General features: G+C 40.9%; 1 pseudogene; it reads left to right on the top strand.

Annotated features, from left to right (window-relative positions):
• LOC133768086 (glutamate dehydrogenase 1, mitochondrial-like) overlaps positions 1-16786 on the top strand; it is a 45636-nt pseudogene extending 28850 nt beyond the window's left edge.
• The last annotated feature ends 9503 nt before the right edge of the window (positions 16787-26289 follow it).

The following is a 26289-nucleotide window of genomic DNA, read 5'->3' as shown; positions in this document are numbered from 1 at the left end:
CTTAACAAGTCTTTTAAATAAACCGGTGCCCTGTAATTAGGTACATACACATTGATAATCGTTATATCTTCCTGTTGAATGGATCCCTTAATCATTATATAGTGCCCCTCTTTGTCTCTCCTAATAGTTTTTGTGGTAAAATTTATGTTATCTGATATTAAGATGGCTACTCCCGCTCTTTTTTCATTTCTGTTGGCATGGTATATCTTTTTCCAGCCTTTCACTTTCAGTCTGTGTGCATCTTTGTTAGAAAGATGTGTTTCTTGTAAGCAGCAGATAGATGGGGTTTGTTCTTTAACCCAGTCAGCCAATCGGTGTCTTTTAACTGGATTGTTCAAGCCTTTAACATTTAATGTGACTATCGATAAGTAGTAACTTTGCCCTATCATTTTTGGGTTTCCTGTGATCTTTTGCTGTGAGGTTTCCTTCCCTGACCTTCTTTCATATTGGTGACCGCGTTTCTGTGTTTCTGCGTGTATCACATCTTTAAGCATCTTTTGCAGGGCTTGACGAGTGGCGACGAATTCTTTCAGTTTCTGTTTGCTGTGAAAGGTCTTTCTTTCACCTTCATTCACAAATGAGAGCTTTGCAGGATTTAATATTCTGGGCTGGCAGTTTTTCTCTCTTAGTACCTGGGCTATATCTCACCATTCCCTCCTCGCTTGTAAGGTTTCTGATGAGAAGTCAGCTGTGAGTCTAATTGAGGATCCTCTGAGAGTGGTCTGATGTTTCTCTCTTGTGCATTTTAATATCTTTTCTTTATGTTTCACTGTGGTGAGTTTAATTACAACGTGTCATGGTGAGGATCTCTTTTGGTCATGTTTATTAGGGTTCTATAAGCTTCCTGTACTAGGATGTCTCTGTCCTTCTCCAAACCTGGGAAATTTTCTGCTAGTATCTCACTAAAAAGGCCTTCTAATCCTTTCTCCCTCTCCATGCCTTCAGGAACTCCTAGGACCCGAATGTTCGGTTTTTTAATAGTATATTGTAGATTCCCGACAATATTTTTTACGTTTCTAATTTCCTTTTCTTTTCTTTGGTTTGCCTGTTTCCTTTCCTGTTCTCTGTCTTCTAATTCCGATATTCTCTCTTCTGCTTCACCCATTCTGTTTTTAAGGCTTTCTAATGTGTTTGTCATTTGATCTATTGAATTCTTCATTTCATTATGGTTTCTCGTCACTATCACTGTTTCTCGTTCTACTAGTTGTTTCATTTCATTTTGATTCCTCCTTAATATTTCATTTTCGCAAGAGAGATTTTCTATCCTGTCCATTAAGGATTTCTGTAGTTCAAGAATTTGTTTTTGAGAGCTTCTTAATGATCTTACCAATTTTTTGAGATCCGCTTCTTGCATTTCTTCTATCTCATCATCTTCATAATCTTGAATTGGGGTGTCTTTTTCATTTGGGGGCATTATAGTGTCTTCCCTGCTCTTGTTACCTTGGTTTCTACGTTTGTTTGGCATCTTGGAGAGTGCAGAGAGAGGCTAGTGTCCCAGCTGGTTCCCCCCCTTTTTTTTTTCTTCCAGTCAGCCTGGTGTAGTTCCCCCTCCCCCCCCCCCCCCCCCCCCGCATGAGCTCGGACCAAGATCTAACCTTCGCGGCCAATTCTCTGTTTACCTGTGCTTCCAGCGCTGGGGATCAAGTTCTGTGGGTGGGCTTCTGTAGCTGGGCTCGTTGTTTTCCCAACTCTAGTGGCCCCCGTGTCTGTGGCGCGGCTCAGTGCGGGTCGGGTCGGGTCGGCACGGCGCGGCTGGGCACTGCTAGGTGTGGCTCAGCGCGGCTCCATGGGGCTCAGCAGGGCTGGGTGCGGTGCGGCAGTGGGTCACCTTACCCTCCCCGTAGGTCCTCCGTGTCACATCCACTCGATCCGGAAGAGTTTCCTCTGCAGTTTTTTCCTCTGAGTCTCTTCTTAAGGGTGTAGTAACTCCACCCTTGTTAAAATTTCTTTTCCCAAACTGTTGTGTGCGCCCTCACTCTTCCGCCATCTTGGCTCTGCCCCTGAGTACTTTTTATGGTTACATTTTATCCAGGAAATTTCTTATACAGTTCTTTCTTCATTTAAATGTCTTCTTGCCATAATAACAAAAATATAGGAAATTTATTGTCCTTCAGTCACTAATTGTGTCTCAAATACCTGTGCTTAGTGACACAGGTTTTCTAATTTAAAATACCAGCTTCTGCCATTAGATGGCATAGTTAGATTTTAGCTAAAAATCAATATGCCTGAGTTTTAGTAATAGACAAATCCAAAGTCCTGTTCCATTAGGAGTATATAGTTCCAAGGTACAGCCTGTACTATTAGCCTTTGCACACCCTCAAGCATTGTCTTTGGTATAGACTGTACCCAAATTTAGTCCTTTTTCTTTTCTAAACACTATATATTGGGAATAATAGGATACCTAAATATAGTAGCTACTCCTCAACTTAAAATGCAGTTATATCCTGATAAACTCACTGTAAGTTGAAAATATCCTAAGTCAAAAATCCACTTAACACTTAACCTACCAAACATCACGGCTTAGACACAATACCCTGTAAAGTATCAGCTCTTTACTCTACGTTGGGTGGCTGACAGCATGCTGTCGCATAATGCTACACCAAGAAAAGATCCAAATTTAAAATTTGAAATAAGGTTTATTTTATTTTGAGGTAGACAGATCTAGAAAGTGGATTAACGCCCTGGCCTAAAATGCGCCAGCATCCCATATGGGTGCTGGTTCAAATCCCAGCTGTTCCACTCCCGATCCAGCTTTCTGCTATGGCCTGGGGAAGCAGTAGAAGATGGCCCAAGTCCTTGGGCCCCTGCACCCATGTGGGAGACCCGGAAGAAGCTCCTGGCTCTTGGCTTCGGGTCAACTCAGCTCGGCCATTGCGGCTATTTGGGGAGTGAACCAGCAGATGGAAGACCTCTCTCTCTCTCTCTCTACCTCTCCTCTCTCTGTGTAACTCTGACTTTCAAATAAATAAATAAATCTTTAAAAAAGAGAGAGACAGACAGACAGACAGAGAGAGAGAGAGAGAGAGAGAGAATGGACTAGACAACCTATTTATTGAAATAATTACAAAATAAACTTCCCCAATATGGAGAAAGAAAGTAGAGGAAGCACATAGAGCCCCTTACAGTCATGACCAGAAAAGATCATCACCACACCACATTGTAGTCAAACTCTCCACAGTAAAACATAAAAAAAAAAAAAGATTTTAAATGTGCAAGAGAAACGCCAGATTTTTCAGAGGATCTCCAACTAGACACAGCTGACTTCCATCAAAGACCCTAAACGCTAGAAGGGAATGGTGAGATATTGTCCAAGTCTTAAAAGAAAAAAAAACTGTCAACCCAAAATACTATACCCTGCAAAGTTCACATTCATGAATGAAGGTGAAATGAAGACTTTCCATAACAAGCAGAAATTGAAAAAATTTGTCACACTCATCCAGCCTTACAAGAGATGCTTAGGGGTATGCTACACAGAGAAATACAAAAAGATAGCCATCATTACAAAAGAATGAGATGGTAGAAAACCCCCCAGTAAAAGCACAAAAGAAATCCAAAGTAAACAATAGGAATATCTAGGAGGAAATGGCAGGACCAAGTAATTACTTATCAATAATCACCTTGAATGTAAATGTCCTCGACTCTCCAGTTAAAACATACAGACTGGGGGCCAGTGCCGTGGCGCACTAGGTTAATCCTCCGCCTGCAGCGCCAGCATCCCATACGGGTACCAGTTCTAGTCCCAGTTGCTGTTCTTCCAGTCCAGCTCTCTGCTGTGGCCTGGGATAGCAGTGGAGGATGGCCCAAGTGCTTGGGCCCTGCACCCGCGAGGGAGACCAGGAAGAAACTCCTGGCTCTTGGCTTCGGATGGGCAGTGCAGCTCTAGCTGTTGCAGCTATTTGGAGAGTGAACCAATGGAAGGAAGACCTTTTTCTGTGTGTCTCTCTCTCATTGTCTGTAAACTCTACCTGTCAAATAAATTTAAAAAAATACAGACTGGCATAATGGATTTAAAAACAAGACCCATCTATTTGCTGCCTATAAGAAACACATCTCACCAACAAAGATAAATGCAGACTGAAAGGACTGAAAGTGAAAGGATGGAAAAAGATATTCCATGCTAACAGAAACCAAAAAGAGCTGATGTTGACATCCTAATATCATATAAAATAGACTTCAATATAAAATATGTTAAAAAAGACAAACAAGGGCACTTATATGACAATTAAGGGATCAATCCAATAGGAAGATGAAATTATAATAAATGTATATGCATCCAACCACAGGGCATCTGGCTAATTAGAATAAATGTTAACGGACCTAAAGGGAGACATAAATTCCAATACAATAGTTACGGGGGATTTTAATACCCCACTTTCAGCAGTGGACTGATCAACCAGACAGAAAATCACCAAGGAAACAAAAGAGTCAATCGATGCTATAGAACAAATGGACCTAACAGATATCTACAGAACCTTACACCTTACAGTGGCAGAATACACATTCTTCACATCAGGGCACGGAACTTTCTCTAGGAGAGACCACAATGGAATAAAGCTGGAAATCAACAACTCAAGAATCTCTATGACTCAATACCTCCAAATCACTAGAGAACATGGGGGAAACTCTACAAAACAATGGCATCGGCAAAGACTTCTTGGAAAAGACCCCAAAAGCATAGACAATAAAAGCCAAAATTGATAAATGGGACTACATCAAACTGAGGAGCTTCTACACTGCAAAAGAAATACTCAGCAAAGTGAAGAAACAACTGAGAGAATGGGAGAAAATGTTTGCAAAGTACGCAACTGATAAAGGGTTAACCCAGAATATATAAAGAGCTCAAGAAACTCAACAACAATAAAAGAAACAATCCACCTAAGAAACGGGCAAAGAAATGGGCATTTTTCAAGGGAGGGGTTCTAGGAGTTCCTGAAGGCATGGAGAGGGAGAAAGGATTAGAAGGCATTTTCAGTGAGATACTAGCAGAAAATTTCCCAGGTTTGGAGAAGGACAGAAGCATCTTAGTACAGGAAGCTTATAGAACCCCTAATAAACATGACCAAAAGAGATCCTCACCACGACATGTTGTAATCAGACTCACCACAGTGAAACATAAAGAAAAGATTCTAAAAGGTGCAAGAGAGAATCGTCAGATTACTCTCAGAGGATCTCCAATTAGACTCACAGCTGACTTCTCATCAGAAACCCTACAAGCTAGAAGGGAATGGTGAGACATAGCCCAGGTACTAAGAGAGAAAAACTGCCAGCCCAGAATACTATATCCTGCAAAGCTCTCATTTGTGAATGAAGGTGAAATGAAGACTTTTCATAGCAAACAGAAACTGAAAGAATTTGTTGCCACTCATCCTGCCCTGCAAAAGATGCTTAAAGATGTGTTACACACAGAAACACAGAAACATGGTCACCAATATGAAAGAAGGTAAAGGAAGGAAACCTCACAGCAAAAGATCACAGGAAGCTCAATTTCTCTTTGACATAGAATTAAACTCTGATGCACTGTTAGAGCAATGTGTTAAAGTAATCTATTATGTTCTCTTGATGTCTGTTAAATTCTAATTGTTCAAAAACAGCTGAATTTTTATTAAGAGCTATGGGTTATTTAACTATGTGCTTATTTTCAAAGACTTGAATAATCACCTTGTAACAATGATCAAATTTAGTCTATGTTATGTCATGATTTTAAGGAATCTTAGTTCAACCAGATATTTTGGATTTTGATATTGGTCTATTATGCTATGTTATATGTGCGTACATATTGTATGTCCACATGGGAAAATTTTATTAAGAGTTTTATTTTAAATGGCTTATAGATAAGATTGTCCATAAATTTAAGCTGCTAAAATCAATCAAAGATATATTTTAATTTGTGTGACCTGAATCTGTGTATCATATGTTTTAAACTTGTTGGTAGAAAGAAACTAAAAACATTTTATATGGTTGTGCTTAAGTTTACTGGTTAAACAAACTACACCATCTTAGATATTTAAGAGGTGTTTTCAAATACATGATTCTTAAAATTTATAGAAGGCATTGGACCTTCAAGTAAATGTTTTATTAAGTTCTTATCTAAGGGTTGAAACGGTTTGCTAAGTATTCATGTAATATTGCTATTGTCAGCAAGTGATCTAGGACTTGCTCCCTCATTTCTCTATTCTAAGCCCAACTTGTTCTTTCATTTCTCTATTCTCTTCAAGGTAGGGAACTAATTCTATTATGAAGGAATCTGTAGGACGCACAATTTAATCTTTAGACCTTATAAAAGAGATGGCTAACATTTTTCTGTAATAGCATAGCCAAAATAAGAGCTTAAATAATAATCTCATAGCTAGATTCACTTCACCATCAGCGAAGTATACAGTAAGTAGAAAAAAAAAAACCTCCCTTTCAGACCAAAGGGAAAGAAAGTTTTAAAGTGAGAATATAATTTTCCTCATGGGCATTGTCTACCTTAGAAAAACTACTACAGAACATGCCTGTGACTATAGACTTGTAGTTCAGGCCACCGAAGATTAGAGATGGGACATGGGCACTCCCTTGACTTGCATCCTCTGGTCTGCTTTAACACAAACCAGGAGGAAAAGAAAGCTAGGCATCAGAAGCAATGGGTGGCAGGCCTAATAATGGCTGATCTGTACGGTGATCTGCCCTCAAGCAGACCCAACAGGCCAGTCCACTGCAGTGGCTTTCAATGTGGTAAGTCTGGGCTTCAGCAGAAGTCAGCTTGTGAAGAGCCCTGGCAGCTCTGCCAACAGTTGGATCATTGGAAATGGACCTGCCCTGGAGTCGAAGGATGCCCAGGTCAGAGCCACAGATCTTATTGGCTCCAAGCTGAAAAGCCCTTCACTCAGCCCAACTTCCAAAGTGACCACTGCAGCTGAGGGTATGGTCAAGTAGGGTCAGCAACATTGCAGGCAGAACTGTAAATTTCTTGTTAGAGATGCCACCTGCCTTTACCTGGCCAGCTCTCCTCCCAGCCCAGCCAAGTAATGAAAGTCAACAGAGTGCCTTCCCCTAGGAGGTTCACACCTCCCTTAGGATATACCCCATGTGAAGAGATAGATAGGTTTGGGCCTCTGAACTTACAAGGCCTAAAGCCCACCAGATTATTATCAAGCCCCTTCTATCAGGTTCTATTTGCCTCTCAATCAGAAAAATTACTTGTAGCTTAGACAGCACCTTTCTTAGCTCCTCTAATAATGACTCTGTCCTTTGTTCTAGGCCCTGTCTAGTGCACTTGGGCCTCGTTCCTTTGTAATCATAACCTCTACTCTACCACCAATGGCTCTACTGCCAACCTGTGTGTACTGATGGTCCTCTTCCCCACTTAATGCTGTATAATTGTTCAGACCTGGTAAATGCCACTCTTAGGATCATTGGTTACTATCCTCACCCTGTCTTTTATGACCTTGTCTAAATATGATCAGAGTCGGGGAACTTGGAAGGCTTCCATAGCCTTGGCAACTCATGACGACAGCCTAGGGTGGTTACTGGTGCCATAAACTAGAGTGTCAATTTGTTGGGTCAACAACAGGAGCCACTGTGCGCTTGCTCCTGATGTGGGATCTCTGTCCTTAATGTACTGTACATTTTGATTTAATGCTATAACTAGTACTCAAACAGTATGTTTCACTTTGTGTTTCTATGTGGGTGCAAACTGTTGAAATCTTTACTTAATGTATACTAAATTGATCTTTTGTATATAAAGAGAATTGAAAATGAATCTTAATGTGAACGGAAGAGGAGAGGGAGCGGGAGAGGGGAGGGTTGCGGGTGGGAGGGAAATTATGGGAGGGGGAAGCCATTGTAATCCATAAGCTGTATACTGGAAATTTATATTCATTAAATAAAAGTTAAAAAAAATGCTCAATATCACTAACCATAAGGGACACTCAATCAAAACCACAATGATGTTTCTCCTCACTCCACCAACAATGGCTTGCATACAGAAATCACCAAATGACAAATGCTGGCAAGGATGTGGGGGAAAAGTACCCTGATCCACTGCTGGTAGGCATGTAGACTGGTGCTACTACTGTGGAAGATAGTATGGTAAAACCTCAAAAATCTGAATATAGTCCTACCATATGATCTAGCCATCCCACTCCTGGGAATTTATCCAAACTAAAATAAATCAGCATATGAAAGTTACCTATACTCCCATGTTCATTGCAGCACAAGTCACAGTAGCAAAGATAGAAAACAAACCCAGATATCCATCAACTGTTGACTGGATAAAGAAATTATGGTATTTATACACTTTGGAGTGCTACTCAGCTGTAAAATAAAAATGAAATCCTGTCTTTCACAACAAGATGGCTACAACTTGAATCCATTATACTTAGTGAAATAAGCCAATGCCAAATAGACAGATATCATATATTTACTCTGATCTGATGTAACTAATAGAATACCTGAAATATAATGTATTTGAATAAAACAGACACCTTGAGATTCAAGGATTATTTATGGCCCTTGTCTCTTCCATTAAGGAACCGTGTTTGGTTTGGTTTGGTTATCTTTTCCTTCATACTACTTATTGAGCTCCATTACTTAAAGTAGAGTTAGCTATATGATCATTAAGTATACTGAAAATAGATCATGGTAAAGATTAAAAAAAAAGTTGAGTGCAGTGGAGGATGGCCCAAGTCCTTGGGTCCTGCACCCGCATGGGAGACCAGGAGAGGCACCTGACTCCTGGCTTCAGATCAGCGCGATGCGCTGGCCACAGCGCGCTGGCCGCAGCAGCCATTGGAGGGTGAACCAACAGCAAAAGGAAGACCTTTCTCTCTGTCTCTCTCTCTCTCTCTCACTGTCCACTCTGCCTGTCAAAAAAAAAAAAAAGAATGGCTTTTATCAAAAAGACAACAGAAAGTCATAGATGGTAGTGAGGATTTGGGGAAAAGAGAAATCTTATAGACATTTGGAAAGAATGTAAATTAGTACAGCCACTGTCAAAAATATTTTTGAAGATCTCTTTAAAACTAGAAATAGAGGGGTCAGTGCTATGGCACAGTGGATTAACACCCTGGCCTGAAGCACCGGCATCCCACATGGGCACTGGTTCTAGTCCCGGCTGCTCCTCCTCTGATCCAGCGCTCTGCTGTGGCCTGAGATGGCAGTAGAGGACGGCCCAAGTCTTGGGCCCCTGTACCAGCATGGGAGACCTGGAAGAAGCTCCTGGCTCCTGGCTCCTGGCTCCTGGCTCCTGGCTCGTGGTTTCAGATCGGCTCAGCTCGACCGTTGCAGCCATCTGGGGAGTGAGCCAGCGGATGGAAGACCTCTCTCTCTGTCTCTACCTCTCTCTGTAACTCTGTCTTTCAAATAAATAAATTTAAAAAAAAAAAAACTAGAAATAGAACTGCCACATGATCCAGTAATTCCACTCTTGGGTATAGATCCAAAATACATGACATGACTTTATCAAAGAGATGCCTGCTCTACTATGTTTATTGTCCACAATATCCAAGATATGGAGTCAGCCTAAGTGTTCATCACCAGATGAATAGATAATGAAAATTGTGTTGCGTTATTCAGCCAAAACTGAATGAAATCTTGTGATTTGCAGCAGATTCGAGGGAAATGGAGGACATTATGTTAGGTGAAATAAGCCAGACATAGAATGCCTGATATCACACGTTCTCCCTTTAGATGGAAGCTAAAAGGACCATCTGAACATAGAAGTGTGACTACTAGAGGCTTGGAGATACAGGAGGGATTGAGGGAATTTAGATAATGGAAACCAAATCAGAATTAGATCAAAGGAATAAGTTTCTGGTGTTACTCAGCATAGTAAAGAGAATATGGTTCACCATAACCTAGTTATATATTTTTACAAACACTTAGATGATAGTAGCCCCACACCTCTAATCATAAAGCAGTATAAAGGAAGGTGAAATATTGATTATTATTTTGCTTTGATCAGTACACATTTTACGCATGTATTCAAATGTCACACTCTAGTCATTTAATAGGTTTGATTAGTTTTTATTTTAAAAATTTTAGGCCGGCACCACGGCTCAATAGGCTAATCCTCCGCCTTGTGGCGCCGGCACAATGGGTTCTAGTCCTGGTCGGGGCGCCAGATTCTGTCCCGGTTGCCCCTCTTCCAGGCCACCTCTCTGCTGTGGCCCAGGAGTGCAGTGGAGGATGGCCCAAGTGCTTGGGCCCTGCACCCCATGGGAGACCAGGAGAAGCACCTGGCTCCTGCCATCGGATCATCGTGGTGCGCCGGCCGCAGCGCGCCAGCCGCAGCAGCCATTGGAGGGTGAACCAACGGCAAAAAGGAAGACCTTTCTCTCTGTCTCTCTCTCTCACTGTCCACTCTGCCTGTCAAAAAAAAATTTTTTTTGAAGACCATAAATTTAAGAATCCTCTTCTGTTGAGTACTTCTAATACTTGCTTATTTCATTTCAACATTTATGAAGTAGTTGTTTTAAACAGCTTTCTTCTTTCCTTTTCTTCCATTCTTTTTATTTTTCTCTTCTACTTTTTAAACTTTTCCCAGAGACACAGAATTGAATTGACATCACTATCTCTATCTCTCCCTCCTTCCCTCCCACCCTCCTTCCACTCCTCCCTTCCTCCTTCAGAAATAACATAAAAAGACAGATACTCATTTCAGTGTAATAAACATAGGATGAGATGATACTTGAGATAAACTAAATCCTTGTTATCTGAAATATGCTGCTAGAAAAAGTGTTCTTATGTTGTCATTCCATACAAGTAGGAAAACCCAAATTCCCATCAGGATCAATATTCTAAGCTAACTTCTAGATCACTCCTCTCTCCTCAATAATTCAGGACACTCTTTCTCCTACCAGTCTGGTTGCGGGCTCTGTTATCCAGATTTCAGTGTGAACTTCCAGAGGGGTAAGTGAACATAAGGAGAACAAAAAAATTATATGTGGAAGAATTGAAGTACTTACCTGTCTAATACACAGAGAAAATTCCAATTCAAATTGCTTATTTCCTTGAAACCAGTGACCTCAATTTGCTGTTTTTCATTTTTGCTAGTATAAACACCAAATAATTTATTTTCTTCCAATATGATCTGATAAATGCAGAGATAGAAGTCTTCTCAAAAAATTATTTATACAGTATTTTTACAGTTGTTCCCCATAAACACTGAATTATGGTTGATTTAAACCATTTAAGCTGCACACTAGCTGTTAGGAAATTGGTGCAGTTTTATCTATGGCGCGATCTACACGCTGATTTACATCCCAAGCTCCAGCCCCCGCCACCATTGCTGGAAGCCAGGTGGCCACATGGCCCAACTGCTGTTGTCAAGCTCCACCCCCATCCTAATGGGATTCGCTGCTCTGGCCTCCCTGCCCACCCTCAGGCAAAGTTTTAAAAGGACCTGTTTCTGAACATGTGGCTCTCTTGGCTCCTCTCTCTTGGCTCTTCTCTCCTGCTCACTCTCTCTAGCCTTCTCTCTCACTCCCCTCTCTCCTCTCCACCCTCCTCTTTCTCTCTTACTCTCCTTCTCCCTCTCTGCGCCTTCCCTCCAGTCTGCTGGATTTCCCCCAATAAACTCTTTCCCTTACTTCGGTGTTCGGTGTGTTTTGTGACGGCTAACAGAAATATATAACACTAGCCTAGTAGGAAAATCTTATATGTTAACTGATTCTAAGAAATTCTCAGGGCTGGCGCTGTGGCACAGCAGGTTAATGCCCTAGCCTGAAGCTCTGGTATCTCATATGGGCACCAGTTCTAGTCCCGGCTGTTCCACTTCTGATCCAGCTCTCTGCTCTGGCCTGGGAAAGCAGTAGAATATGGCCTAAGTCCTTGAGCCCCAGCACCCACGTGGGAGACCCAGAAGAAGCTCCTAGCTCCTGGCTTCAGATGGGCTTAGCTCTGGCCATTGTGGCTATTTGGGGAGTGAACCATCAGATGGAAGACCTCTCTCTCTGCCTCTCCTCTCTCTGTGTAATTCTGACTTGCATATAAATACATAAATAAACTTTAAAAAACAAAAGAAATTCACAGGGCTGGCATTGTGATACAGTAGGTTGACCCAAAAACAAAGAGGGAGAAGACCCAAATCAGTAAAATCAGAGATGAAAAAGGAAATGTAACAACAGATACCACAGAAATAAAAAAGAATCATCAAGGATTACTACAAACAGCAATCTACCAACAATCAGAAAATCTGTGGAATACTACTCAGTGGTTTAAAAAAATGAAATTTTGTCTTTTGCAACAAAATGGATGATATCTTTATAACATTGAGTCCTCCAGTTTGCAAATAAGTTATAGCCTTCCATTTAGTTAGGTCTTTGCAATTTCTTTTTTTTTTTTCTCTTTATATACAGAAGATCAGTTTAGTATATATTAGGTAAAGATTTCAACAGTTTGCCCCATATAGCAACACAAAGTGAAAAAAAAATACTGTTGGAGTACTAGTTATAGCATTAAATAACAGTGTACAGCACATTAAAGACAGAGATCCTACATAATATTTTTTTAATTAATTAATTTTCTATGCTACTTCCAATTTAACACCAGGTTGTTTTTTTTCATTTCCAATTATCTTTATATACAGAAGATCATTTCAGTATATAATTAGTAAAGACCTCATCAGTTTGTACCCACACAGAAACACAAAGTGTAAAATACTGTTTCAGTACTAGTTATAGCCTCACTGCACATTAGACAACACATTAAGGACAGATCCCACATGGGATGTAAGTACAGCAACAGTGACTCCTGTTGCTGACTTAACAATTTGACACTCCTGTTCATGGCGTCAGTAATCTCCCTAGGCTCTAGTCATGAGTTGCCAGGGCTATGGAAGCCTTTAGAGTTCGCTGACTTTGATCTTATTCCAATAGGGTCATAGTCAAAGTGGAAGTTCTCTCCTCCCTTCGGAGAAAGGTATCTCCTTCTTTGATGGCCCTGTTCTTTCCACTGGGATCTCACAGAGATCTTTCATTTAGGTCTTTTTTTTTCCCATGGTATCTTGGCTTTCCATGCCTACAATACTCTCATGGGCTCTTCAGCCAGATCCGAATGCCTTAAGGGCTGATTCTGAGGCCAGAGTGTTGTTTAGGACATCTGCCATTCTATGAGTCTGCTGTATATCCCGCTTCCCATGTTGGATCCTTCTCTCCCTTTTTGATTCTATCAGTTAGTATTAGCAGACACTTGTCTTGTTTGTGTGATCCCTTTGACTCTTAGACCTATCAGAGCCATCAATTGTGAACTGAATTTTAATTTTTACAATGACATACTTTCAGTTTTATTTATAATCACAAGCTTAACTCTCCACAAAATAAAGAATTCAACAAGTATTAAGTTGAAAAACCACTGTTCCTCAAGAGTATAGGCTAGGGATATAAACAAAAATCACATCTCAAAATGTCAATTTTGCTTGTATTTCTTTCAAAAAAATTTTATAGGTTTTATTATATAATTCTTGGACATCTTTTTTCTAAACATATATTTTATTTATTTTAAAGACAGAGTTACAGAGAGAGAGAAGGAAAGTCTTCTATCCACTGGTTCATTCCACAAATGGCTGCAATGGCCAGGAGTGGGCCAGGCCAAAGCCAGGAGCCAGGAGCTTCATCCCTGTCTCCCATATAGATGCAGGGACCCAAGCACTTGGGGCATCCTCCACTACTTTCCCAGGCTCATCAGGAGAGAGCTGGGTCAGAAGTGGAGCAGCTGGGACCCGAACCAACTCCCATATGGGATGCTGTCTCTGCAGGTGGTGGCTGAACCTGCTACTTATAGTGCTGACTCCCTTGTACATCTTTTTGAAATGTGTTGTTAGGTGTAATTCATTTACTAGGACCAGCATAGCAAAGTACCACATACTGATAGCTCAAACAACAGGAATATTTTTAAACACAAATCTGGATAAGCTATAAATCAGACTCCAAAAAGCAACAGCCTTAATTCTTCAAAATGTGAGATGACCCTCAGAAATTGTGGAAATGTTACTCCTTCTCATTCTTCCTCCCAAACTTACCTCATTCTTTCTGTTCCAGTTTTCTGCACTAATTACTCATGATCAGGTCACATCAGAGAACTCAGGTGGTACAATAAGGTCCTAAGAAAGCACACTTTACCCAGCACCACATCAGGAACCGGGGAGACTAAAGGAGGAATAGAAAGAACAAGTTGCTTTGAAAAATTAAGCATTATTCTTTGGAGAAGCTATAATTAAAAGAAATAGTAATTTTTCTAGCAATGTAAAATGATTTGTAGAATCATCTAAATTTAGAAATTGTTGCCTTTGTTTTTGAAAACAAAAAAAAATTAATGTAAAATGAAGCCATTTTATCAGTTCCCTAGATGACATAGTCAGACACATAAGCCAAAAGGTCTTAAAAATGGAATTAAAAGGGGCCAGCGCTGTGGCGCAGTGGGTTAATGCCCTGGTCTGAAGTGTTGGCATCCCATATGGGCGCTGGTTCTAGTCCCAGCTGCTCCACTTCCGATCCAGCTCTCTGCTATGGCCTGGGATAGCAGTAGAAGATGGCTCAAGTCCTTGGGCCCCTGCACCCATGTGGGGGACCTGGAAGAAGCTCCTGGCTCCTGGCTTCGGATCGGTGCAGTTCCAGCCATTGTGGCCATCTGGGGAGTGAACCAACGGATGGAAGACCTCTCTCTCACTGTCTCTCGCTGTCTCTCCTCTCTCTGTGTAACTCTGTCTCTCAAGTAAAAAGATAAATAAATCTTTTTAAAAAAAGAAAAGAAAATGGAATTAAAAGATAACATGCATTTTCATTAATATTTTTGGAAATGTCCAAATATACATATATATATATTTACCGTATACATCATGAACAAATGTCATGTATTTCATATATATAGATTTAAGAGCATAATGATACTTCCTACCTCCCTCCCTCCCATTCTCCCACCCTATCTCCTCTTTCCATTCTTATTTTTCTTTTAATTTTTACGATGACATACTTTCTTTTTTTTTTTTTTTTTCAAAAGAAAGAATTAGCAATACAGTGACTAATGAGGAAACCAGGAACAGAAAGAATCCAAGAACTCAAAGAAATAATAAAATATTCAGAAGTGCTTTTGTCCTGGAGGCAAGAACAAGGTAAGTGTGTTTGACCTATGACTAGGAAAATGTGGGTGCAGCAAACCCCAGAAAGCCCTGCTTTTGCTCGGAGTCAAAGCTTGCTTCACACACAGCAGGCAGTAGTGTTCTAAGAAACACAACAAAAGGATTCCATTACACCGTTTCCTAGTCATGGACTTCCCTGTATTAGCCAACCACTTACGCTGAAAATTGTCATTTTCATGGGAGGAAACAGAAAGACAGGCCAGCAGATAATTCCTCTGTTTTCAGCCCTTTCTTACTCATCGGTAAATGGAAGGTGGTGACAGACTATGCAGATACTGAGAAGTAACATAAATACAGGCAAGCCGGCTTTGTGCAGTATTTCCAATAATCTCTAAGAACAAGCTGCAAAATAGGAATTGTCATTTCAATTATTCCACACATGAGTTGAATGCTTTTGTATCTACATTTTAAGCTGATATTCTACAATGTAAAATTCATGCAAGTAATTTAAGTTATTCATTACTTAAAATAACATTAGTAGCAAGTTAAAATGCCATGATCCATCAACCAATGAGAAAAAAAGCTTCATACCTTATAAATATTATATTCATAAATGTTCCTAGGTAAACTAGATACAAAAATCTTTATATTTTATCTCAATAGCACTTTTTCAGGCTTTTTGAATAAGGAGCGCCATGCTCCATTTTGCACTAGAACCCACACATTATCTAGCAAACTCTATAGCTAAAATTTTATCCTAAATAATGAGTATAAATTGTGGGTTATACACAAGGACACCCTATGATCTGAATTGCATTTTTTTAAAAGATGACTCTGATTGATGTACATAGAGTGAAGATTAGGAGATTAAAGAGGAAACAAGGTAGGGGTTAAAGCCTAAATACAAGGGAAATATTTTGGTGACTTGATAAACGTGTTTGCTTTAGAGACATAAGTGGACAGGTTAGATACCTTATGGATAGCTAATCTAATCTTGGAGAAAGCTGTCGGTTTTCCAACTTCAACACTGGGGCATAGCAGTACCTGAGAGTGGAAAAACTGATAAGAGAGAATTTCAAAAGAAATGATTGGTTTAGCTTTGAACGAGTGATATTCAGATACATAGTGTGCAGGTTTTTGACAGAGCAGTTTTGACATAGCTCCCATCCCATGTCAGAGTGCTTGGATTCAATTCCTGGCTATGGTCCTGACTCCAGCTTCCTGCCAATGCACACAGCCTGAGAGGCAGTGGCCACAACTCAAGCAGCTGAGTCCCTGCACCCACGTGGCAAACCTAGAATGGGTTTCTTGGCCCTAGCATACAGCTGTTATGGGTATTTAGAGGGTGAACCAGTGCATTGGATTTCTCTTGCTCGCTGCCTCTCAGATAAATAAATTGTTTAAAATAACTAAATAAACTTTTATAAATACTTATCAAATGGATATTCTGAGGAATCAAATATTCTGAGGAATCAAATATTACATTAGAATATTAGAAAGGGAAAGAGTAATAAAATTTGCTCAGAACCCAGAGGCAGCTGTGCGCTCCGCTCCCAGCCTCATGCGTTTTGTAATCTCGTTGCCCCCCGTTTCTGCCCTCAGCTCCCCACACTGCGCCGAGAGCCAGCCCAGGAGCCCAGCACTGGCAGGCACCGAGCGGGAGCCTCCCGACCGGCTGCAGCTGGACGCCTGAATGCCCAAGAGGAGCAGGCTTCCACGCCGCCGGGGTGAAGACACAGCCTGGTACTTGGCTGCCCTGTTAGCCTCTCGGGGTCTCAGTTACTGACTGCGTGGCGAAGGGCTCCAAGGATCCCACTTTCTCTAAACCTGTCCTGCTGAGTGAACCCAGGTTTTCTTCGCACCTGGGGACAGCGAGGAGTGGGTGGTCCCAGCACCAGGGCTAGAGCCGTGTGGGGTTAGAAGATTGAAGCTGGAACCATCAGGGAACATGAATGAATTTTGGCACAAACTGTATGATAGAGAAACAAACCCCATCCCCCCAAGAAGAAGCAAAGGATTGACGGGGCCGTGATTGGAGAACCAATGAATTTTGTCCAGGTGACTCATATTGGCTCTGGCAAGATGGGGCCTGGAGACACACTTACTATGGCAGGTGCAGTTCAAGAATTGATGAGAGAAGGAGAGGCAGAGAGAAAGAGAGAGAGAGAGAGAGAGAGAGAGAGAGAGAGAGAGGTCTTCTTTTTTGTTTTTGTTTTTTGACAGGCAGAGCGGATAGTGAGAGAGAGAGAGAAAGGTCTTCCTTTGCCATTGGTTCACCCTCCAATGGCCGCCGCGGCCGGCACGCTGCAGCCAGCACACCATGCTGATCTGAAGCCAGGAGCCAGGTGCTTCTCCTGGTCTCCCATGGGGTGCAGGGCCCAAGCACTTGGGCCATCCTCCACTGCACTCCCGGGCCACAGCAGAGAGCTGGCCTGGAAGAGGAGCAACCAGGACAGAATCCGGCGCCCTGACCAGGACTAGAACCCATTGTGCCGGCGCCGCAAGGCGGAGGATTAGTCTATTGAGTCACGGCGCCGGCCTGAATTATAGATGTCTTACACATGACAATATACCCTTCTTTCCCCAATTGATAATCATTGTCATGAATCTGACATTCTGTGATGTTAATATCCCCGTTTTTGAGAAAAAAGTGAATATGTATATAATATCTATATATGAAGTGACTATGTCAAAATTAAAATTGTTAAAGCTTAAGATATTAAAAATAAACAATTAAAAAATAAATTTCCTTCTCATGCTCCCATTTTTCAGGCCCCTGAAACCTAATAGAGTTCTCATCTATGATTTAAATTATTGCCTTCACTTAGGAATGTTGTATTACTGCTTTAGACAGAGTCCCTTGTGCCTCAAAGTAAGTTTAGCTTCCCAGTTAACCGAAAGTTTTGCAGTTGTCAAGTCCAAGGCTTGGCTTCAGGCTGAGACTGTAGGGAATACAGGATGTTGGCCCAGCTTCCCTTGGGGACCCAATCCAGCCCATGACGACTGGAGCACAGACAACCTGCTGGTTAGCTGTGTAGGAGAACTCCTTTTTAAGATGACTTTGGAAAAGTGTTCCAAATCACAGAATAAAAAATAGAGAGCACATTACTGCATCTGAGATCTAATTAGAAGGTTTTAAAGAAATTACACTTAGTGTTAAGAATACAAACTTCGTTAGAGAATATGACCCTAACTTTTTTTTATAGTGTCCTCCATTGCAGTGCAACAGCAGTATGGGTTAAGGTGTTCAGAAGAATAGCCCTGAGTCTGTGACATATCTGTTGCTTACAGAGCTCAAATTATTCTGTGTTCTTTTCTCATTGACAAGAAAGAAAAACTCTGTCTACTCCTCCAAGAATCAAACTTCTGGAACAGGGGTTGTAAGAAGACTCTACCCATGATAAGCTTGGGAAAGACAGAATGTATGCAGCTGCATCCTCCAAGAAAAGCCAGGAGAATGGTAAGAACCTCTAAGGGGATAACAGTGGCTACCGGAGGCCAGCAGTTTAGGGGAAGGAGGGATTGGGAGAGGTTTTTCTAACACCGTGTTAGAGTTAAATATGCCTGCAAAGTTCTTGCGTTTGTTCCACAGTATACTGTATAGTTCTCTTTTTAAAAAAAATTAAAAAGGATCTTTTAAGTTTTCACCTTAAGTACATTTTAAATATTTGGGGAAATGGATACACTGATTGGACATTATGCAATGTATACATTGTTCCCCCTAAATATCCACAAGTTTGACACATCAGTTAAAATTTTTTAGAAAGAAAAGGATTCATTATTTGGAAAGAACACATTTTATTCATCCATTGATCTGTTGGTGGTCATTTGGGTTGTTTCCATCTTTTGACTTTTAAATAATGCTACTATGAAATATTTGCATATGAGTTTTTGTGTGCACATATCAATGTTTGTAATTTCAATGAAAATAAAATAAACTTTTAGTGAAAGATGCTAGGATTAACCTCAAAAACCTGAGAATGTAAAATAGGCCAATGCCATATATTATCTCTCATAAGTAGAAGAAAAAATGTGTATAATATGTAATATATATGTAACTCTGGATGCCATATTATGTGGTATATCCATGTTGTCTTTACTGAATTATACCCCTAACATACTAATATTTCCTCATTTTCTGTATCCACACTGTTCTTTGTGCTTGTACTTCCCTGATCCTCTAACTTCCCAAGTTTTGTTATTTGGGTGTTTCTCTCACATATTGCATATAGTTGGTGTGAATAATGTGAAGTAAATGAAGTTGGGTTTTAGTCCTGACTTCTCCTATGTCAGATTGCTCCTCACGCACCAAGCGTCTGAACATTGACCCTCCAGCCTCTGCATCCTTCAGCCACCGTGTGCAGGCTGGCCTTCCACACACATCCTTCCCTTACTCCTCTGCAGCAAGAGCTTTCAGTCCCTGTGTGGGAAAAGCTCTGTGCCAGGCCTTGCTGCATCCCTTGTTTTATAGAAACCAGTCATCAGTTAGCTTGCCCTTTAAGCGACATTGGGCAATGGAGATTCGTTTCCCTCAGAGTTGTTTTCAGCTCTGGGCTTGATCCTTCAGGCAGTGAAACAACTACATGATTTTCTGCCTTAACAGCTAAATTAGGGAAGATTCTTATTTTACTGGACTTTCTAAGAGTAACAAAATCATACCCATACCCAATATTCTACCTCATCTCTGTAAGGGTAATTAATAAAAATGACTACGTGTGCAATAGAAAAGAAGTGTCTGTGTTGGCAGAATGGCGACCTGGGAGTTTATCTAAGACAACCTAAAATTCTCTTTGGTGTCTTCAGCCCTGCCATGATCAACTTCATTGTCTTTCCCTTTCTCCACTTCCTGCTGTTATCCCATATTCTAAATCTGACACTCACCTTTTATACCTCAGGATTACATCCATGCCTGTATTCCCACTGAACTAGGGTCTTTTGACTTTTAACACATTGAACTGTTTATTTATGCAACATTAAGACACTGACCACCTTCCCTTCTGAGGAGCGACTGCAAGGTTGACTTTTTTATGCCTACTTGGCCTAGGATTTAAACTAAATCATTTTTCATTAAAGAAATCACCAACATTCGTTTGAGGTTATGGTCAGTGATGGAGGGATAGGGAGACGTCTTTATGAGAGCTTGAAAACCAAGTGAGATAAGTCACTGCTGACTTTGTTCATATGAAATGCAGATGAAGGGCAGAGGGAAAATTGGTCTCCAGCAATGCCACCATGTTCTTGGAATGAGCATTTGAAGCCCCTGTGGATGCGGTGGTCAGCTTCTCCTTGTAAGTGAAATTGCAAGAATGAAAAGAATTTTCTGCACAGCCCCAACCACAAATACTTTGAAATACTCAAAAATTTAGATAGAACATTCATCATTTGACTCTTCTGGTCCAAATTCCAAATGAAAGTGTTTGCTTTCCATTATGTTTGCAATGTTTTCCGTGCAGGGTCCTCAAAAGTAATTTCTCAGGCTGACTGCACTTCACCATCGCAGGGTCTAAGCTAACACCCTGCAGGCGAGCCCAGGCGGAACTGCCCTGTCTTTCCAGCCACACAGGTAAACTAAACGTGGTTCTAAGACGGATTTGTGCTTGGACTACTGGTTTGTTAAAGGGATCAGAATCTAAGCTTCTCTTGATGAGTTAACACCTGGCCACAGATTGCTGGCGAAACCAGAGGGTCAGAAGTAAGACTTTCTCAATGAACAAGACTAAATATTTGCATAGAAATAGAAGACTGGGCCGGCGCCGTGGCTTAACAGGCTAATCCTCCGCCTTGCGGCGCCAGCACAATGGGTTCTAATCCCAGTCGGGGCTCCGGATTCCATCCTGGTTGCCCCTCTTCCAGGCCAGCTCTCTGCTGTGGCCGGGAAGGCAGTGGAGGATGGCCCAAGTCCTTGGGCCCTGCACCCGCATGGGAGACCAGGAGAAACACCTGGCTCCTGGCTTCGGATCTGCGAGATGCACCAGCCACGATGGCCATTAGAGGGTGAACCAACGGCAAAAAGGAAGACCTTTCTCTCTGTCTCTCTCTCTCTCACTATCCACTCTGCCTATCCAAAAAAAAAGAAAGAAAAGAAACAGAAGACTGCCATGGAAAAAGTGTAGGGGGCAAAAAAGAAAACTAGTAAATTAGCCTAAAAATGTTCAGATGAAGAGTCTTTACATAGGACAATGACTTACTATATAACGCCATAAATTCAGGTTCAAAATGGGTTTATATATAGAATCACCATTAATATAAACTGTTCATGGTTCTGCCCCCTCTGACACCCAGCTGATACCTAGGGCAAGAGGATGCAAGACAATTTTAAAAGAGAACTGTAAGTAATAGATCGTAGTAAAAAATAAGAATGGGAATAGGAGAGGGAGGAGGAAGAGTGGTGGGAAGAATCACCATGTTCTTAAAATTGTAATTATGAAATGTATGAAGTTTATATTCCTTAAATAAAAGGTTTCTGGGGAAAAAATTTAAAAAACAGAACTGTAAGAGAGTTTTCACCACGTAACATAAAGTAACTGAGAGCAGGGAGTCAATGACTCCAACAGAGAGCTGTGCTCAGCGAAGGGAGCAGTCAAAACAGGCTATAAGAAAAAGCAGGTTTACAGGCGAAATTAGAAAGCCCATGAAAATTTGGGTTGGTGGAATTAAGGGGAAGATATTTTGAAAGAAGTGAAGCAAAGTCATAGGGGAAAAAATGGGTTTTTTGTTATCAAAAGTGACCAAAATTGGGGCAGGTGTTTGGCACAGTGGTTAAGATCCTCCTGAGACACCCACTTCCCATATCGGTGTGTCTGGTTTCAAGTCTGAGCACCACTGATTCCAGCTTCATGTTAATTCACACCCTGCAAGACAACAGATGATGGCTCAAGGGCTTGGGTCCCTACCACCCATGTGGGAGAGATGGATTGAGTTTTGGACTGCTGATTTTGGTCTGGCCCAGTGCCAGCCACTGAAGGCATTTGGAAGTAAATCAGCAAGTAAAAGCACTCTGTCTCTGTCTCTCTTTATGCCTTTAAAATAAATGAATTTTTTCCAAAAAAAAAAAAAAAAAGGTCACCAAAGTAACTGAAAGGTTAAGAGTAGATGAGGAAGAACTCTAAATGTCAAAGTAAGAAAAGTGTTGCTTTCCACTACAGACCAAGCCTGGACATTAGGCTGATAAATAGGAAAAAAATGTAATTTATCTCTTGGTTCTTCAACTCATCAACATACATTGTAAAATATTCCTGAATATCGTACTTCTCACGAGAAAGACGGGGATAAAATTCCCTATCACAGGTATAAGAATTTTGTGATAATTCTCAGAATTACTTGGAAACCAGTTGAGTTAGTGGTTGAGAAAATGCTCTGTGTATAATAAAGTTCTGTTAAGTTAAATGTGCTGTTTATGAAGTAGGGAGCAGGACCACATTATGACTTCTATGAGCATTATATAGTTTTATCTTTGGAGCCCCTTTTCTCACAAAAATTAAAATTCACATATTACTGTTGCATTGTTACAAATATAATTCAGCCTACATTATAGTCAATTTTTTTTCTGAGCTTAAAAGAAATCAAAACATTTCCATTGGCCATCAAAGTCTATATATGAATAAAAAATTTGCCCTAGACATAGAATTTTATGATCCCATAATTTTTATCTGTATGTATTGCAAATTATCATCTGATATCTAAGGTTCTTCAGAAGTCACAGTATGACATTTTTGGGGGGAGACCTATCATTTTATTTTTTATTTGTATGTATCTCATAAATACAATATTAAGAACTTAGTAATTCTTCCCACTGTACCCGCCCTCCCATTTACTCCCTCCCCCTTCCTCCTCCCTCTCCTGTTTAGTCTGAGAAAGAAAAAAAAAACAGAAAGAATGATAAAAGAAAGAAATAATGGCATAAAAAACTAAGAGTACTGTTCCTCAACAGTCTAGATAAGGCCTGTTCTATGTTATTGCTTCTCAAATGTGATTTTGCTTATTTTTTCCCTTCTTTCCTCTCACTTCTTTCCTTTTAGAAAATTAATTGTCTAGATAGAATTAAAAAGGAGAGAATGATCCAACAAGGGAAGCAGGCCACATAGCAGACTCATTGAATAACAAATGCCCTAAACAGCACTCTGGCCTCAGAATCAGCCCTTAAGGCATTCAGGTCTGGCTGAAAATCCCATGAGAGCATTTCTGGCATGGAAAGACAAGACACTGTGGCAAAAAATTATCTACACAAAGGATCTCTGTGAATGAGACCCCAGTGGAAAGAAAGGGCCGTCAAAGAAGTTCTCTCCTCTCTGAAGTTCTCTCCCTTCAGAGAGGAGAGAACTTCCACTCTGCTTAAGGCCTTGTCTAAATATGGATTTGTGTATTCAAAGACTTCCATAGCCTTGGAAACTCATGACAAGAACCTTGGTTGATCACTGACATCATAAATAAGAGTGTCAATTGTTAAATCAGCAACAGGAGTCACTGTGCACTCACTCCCCATGTAGGACCTCTGTCCTTAATGTGTTGTACTATGAGAATTAATGGTAAAACTTGCCTTCAAACAGCACTTTATATTTTATGTGTCTGTATGTGTCTGTATTCAAACTGTTGAAATCTTTGCATAGTATATAGTTAATCTTTTGTATATAAAGATAATTTAAAATGAACCTTAATGAAGAATGGGATGGGAGAGAGAGTAGGAGATGGGACCGTGTGGGGGTGGGAGGGCGGGTATGGGAGGAAGAACTGCTATATTCCAAAAGCTGTACCTATGAAATTTGTATTTATTAAATATTTCTTTAAAAAAAATAAAATTGTCTTTAAAGAAGAACCCAAGGACGGTACATCTCTTGTGAGCTCTTAAGCACAACTTTAACTTATGAGACATAGTATTATCCTCCTTTTAATACACTAAAAGGAAGTGATTCTTGAGAACAAATTTTACTATGAGGTCTCACAATACAACTCTTTGGGGACAGAGGTCCTGCATGAGAAGCTAGTGCACAGTGATTCTTACTGTTTATTTAACAAATAAAACTCTTATGTATGACATCAGTGATCACCCAAGGCTCTTGACATGAGCTGCCTCAGCTATGGAAGCCTTTTGGATCCACTGGCTTGACAAAGCCATAACCAAAGTAAAAGTTCTCACCTCCCTTAGAGAAAATGACCTTCAGAGAAATGACCTTCTTTGGTGGTCATTTCTTTCCACTGGGGTCTCACTCACAGGGGTCCTTTATGTAGGACCTTTTTTTCCCAGAATGTCTTGGCTTTCATTGCCTGCAATGCTCCTCCTGGGCTTTCCAATAAGATTGGAATGCCTTTAGGGCTGATTCTGAGGTTGGAGTGCTACTTGAAGCTATTGTAATTCTATGAGTCTGCATATGGACTGCTTCCCATGTTGGAACCTTCACACCTTTTTAATTCTATTATAGTTTCCAAACACTTAGTCCTATTTATGTGATCACTTTATAACTTGATCCTATCTATATGGTCACCCTACCACTTATTCCTACCTATTTGATCTTTATAACATTTAGGCTGCTATTTTTATCAGCCAGCTTAAGGGATTTTGAGGTCTTATGGCTAGTTGTTAAGCTGTACCCTTAGAAGTAAGTCCATAGGAATTTACAGGACTGCTTTGCAGTTGCAAACTTAATATTTTACCATTACAACTTTAGGATCTTGGTAATTCTTCCCACTGTACCTGCCTTCCCACCACCTTTCCTCTTCCCTTTCTTATTCTAACACTTACTCTTTACTAACATCTGTTTACATTTAATTTTTTGAATATTTGTTTATTTATTTGAAAGAGTTACACAGAGCGAGAAGGAGAGGTAGAGAGAGAGAGTGAGAACAAGAGCGAGAGCGAGAGTGAGAGCGAGAGAGAGAGAGAAGGCTTCCATCCACTGGTTCACTTCTCAATTGGCCACAATGGCTGGAGCCACGCCAATCCGAAGCCAGGAGCCAGGGAGCTTCTTCTGGGTCTCCCATGAGGGTGAAGGGGCCCAAAATCTTGGGCCGTCTTCCACCACTTTCACAGAACATAAGCAGAGAAGTTGAGCAGCCGTGAACCGAACTGGCGCCCACATGGGATGCTGGTACTAGAGGCAACAGCTTTACCCACTGTGCCACAGCACCGGCCCCATACATTTAATTTTATACATATGTGATCAGCATTTTGTTAAGTATAGCATTCAATGAATTGTATGAAAGACAATTTTAGGCCGGCGCCATAGCTTAACAGGCTAATCCTCCGCCTTGCGGCGCCGGCACATCGGGTTCTAGTTCCGGTCGGGGCGCCGGATTCTATCCCGGTTGCCCCTCTTCCAGGCCAGCTCTCTGCTATGGCCCGGGAAGGCAGTGGAGGATGGCCCAAGTCGTCGGGTCCTGCACCCACATGGGAGACCAGGAAAAGAACCTGGCTCCTGGCTTCGGATCAGTGAGATGCACTGGCCGCAGTGGCCATTGGAGGGTGAACCAACGGCAAAAGGAAGACCTTTCTCTCTGTCTCTCTCTCTCACTATCACTCTGCCTGTCAAAAAAAAAAAGACAATTTTTATCAACCCCCCCCCCAAAATAAATAGGAGGGGCTGGTGCTGTGGCTTACCAGTTAAAGCCTCCGCCTGCAGTGCCAGCATCGCATATGGGCGCCTGGCTGCTCCACTTCCAATTCAGCTCTCTGCCATGACTGGGGAAACCAGTAGAAGATGACCCAAGTATTTGGGCCCCTGCACCCATGTGGGAGACCCAGAAGAAGCTCCTGGCTCCTGGCTTTGAATCGGTGCAGCTCTGGCTGTTGTGGCCACTTAGAGAGTGAACAAGTGGATGGAAGACCTCTCTCTCTATCTCTCTCTCTCTCTCTCTCTCTCTCTCTCTCTCTGACTCTCCTTCTCTCTCTGTGTAACTCTGACTTTCAAATAAATAAATTAAATCTATTTTTCAAAAAAGGAAAAAGCACCAAGTAAAAACAGTAAAAGGAAATAACTTCACAGGAAAGTACAAAAGTATGTATAGAATCATACATATATTGTGTGCATATATACAATTATATACATAATGCATGTAAAGATAATGAGAATATAAACTCATCAACTGAAAGAAAAAAGTTTGAAGATTAAATCAGACAAAATCTATAAGCCATACACAAAGATTTCAAACAGAGTGTCTCATGAAGATTGAAAGTGTTTAAAAACTGTGCTAAGATCTAAACTATAAAATGCATATAACAGAAAAAAGTTAGCAAGATATAG

The sequence above is a fragment of the Lepus europaeus genome, chromosome 10, assembly GCF_033115175.1.
Source record: "Lepus europaeus isolate LE1 chromosome 10, mLepTim1.pri, whole genome shotgun sequence".
NCBI lineage: Eukaryota > Metazoa > Chordata > Mammalia > Lagomorpha > Leporidae > Lepus > Lepus europaeus.
Note: the sequence above shows the minus strand (reverse complement) of the source record. Positions and strands in the feature narration are given on the sequence as shown.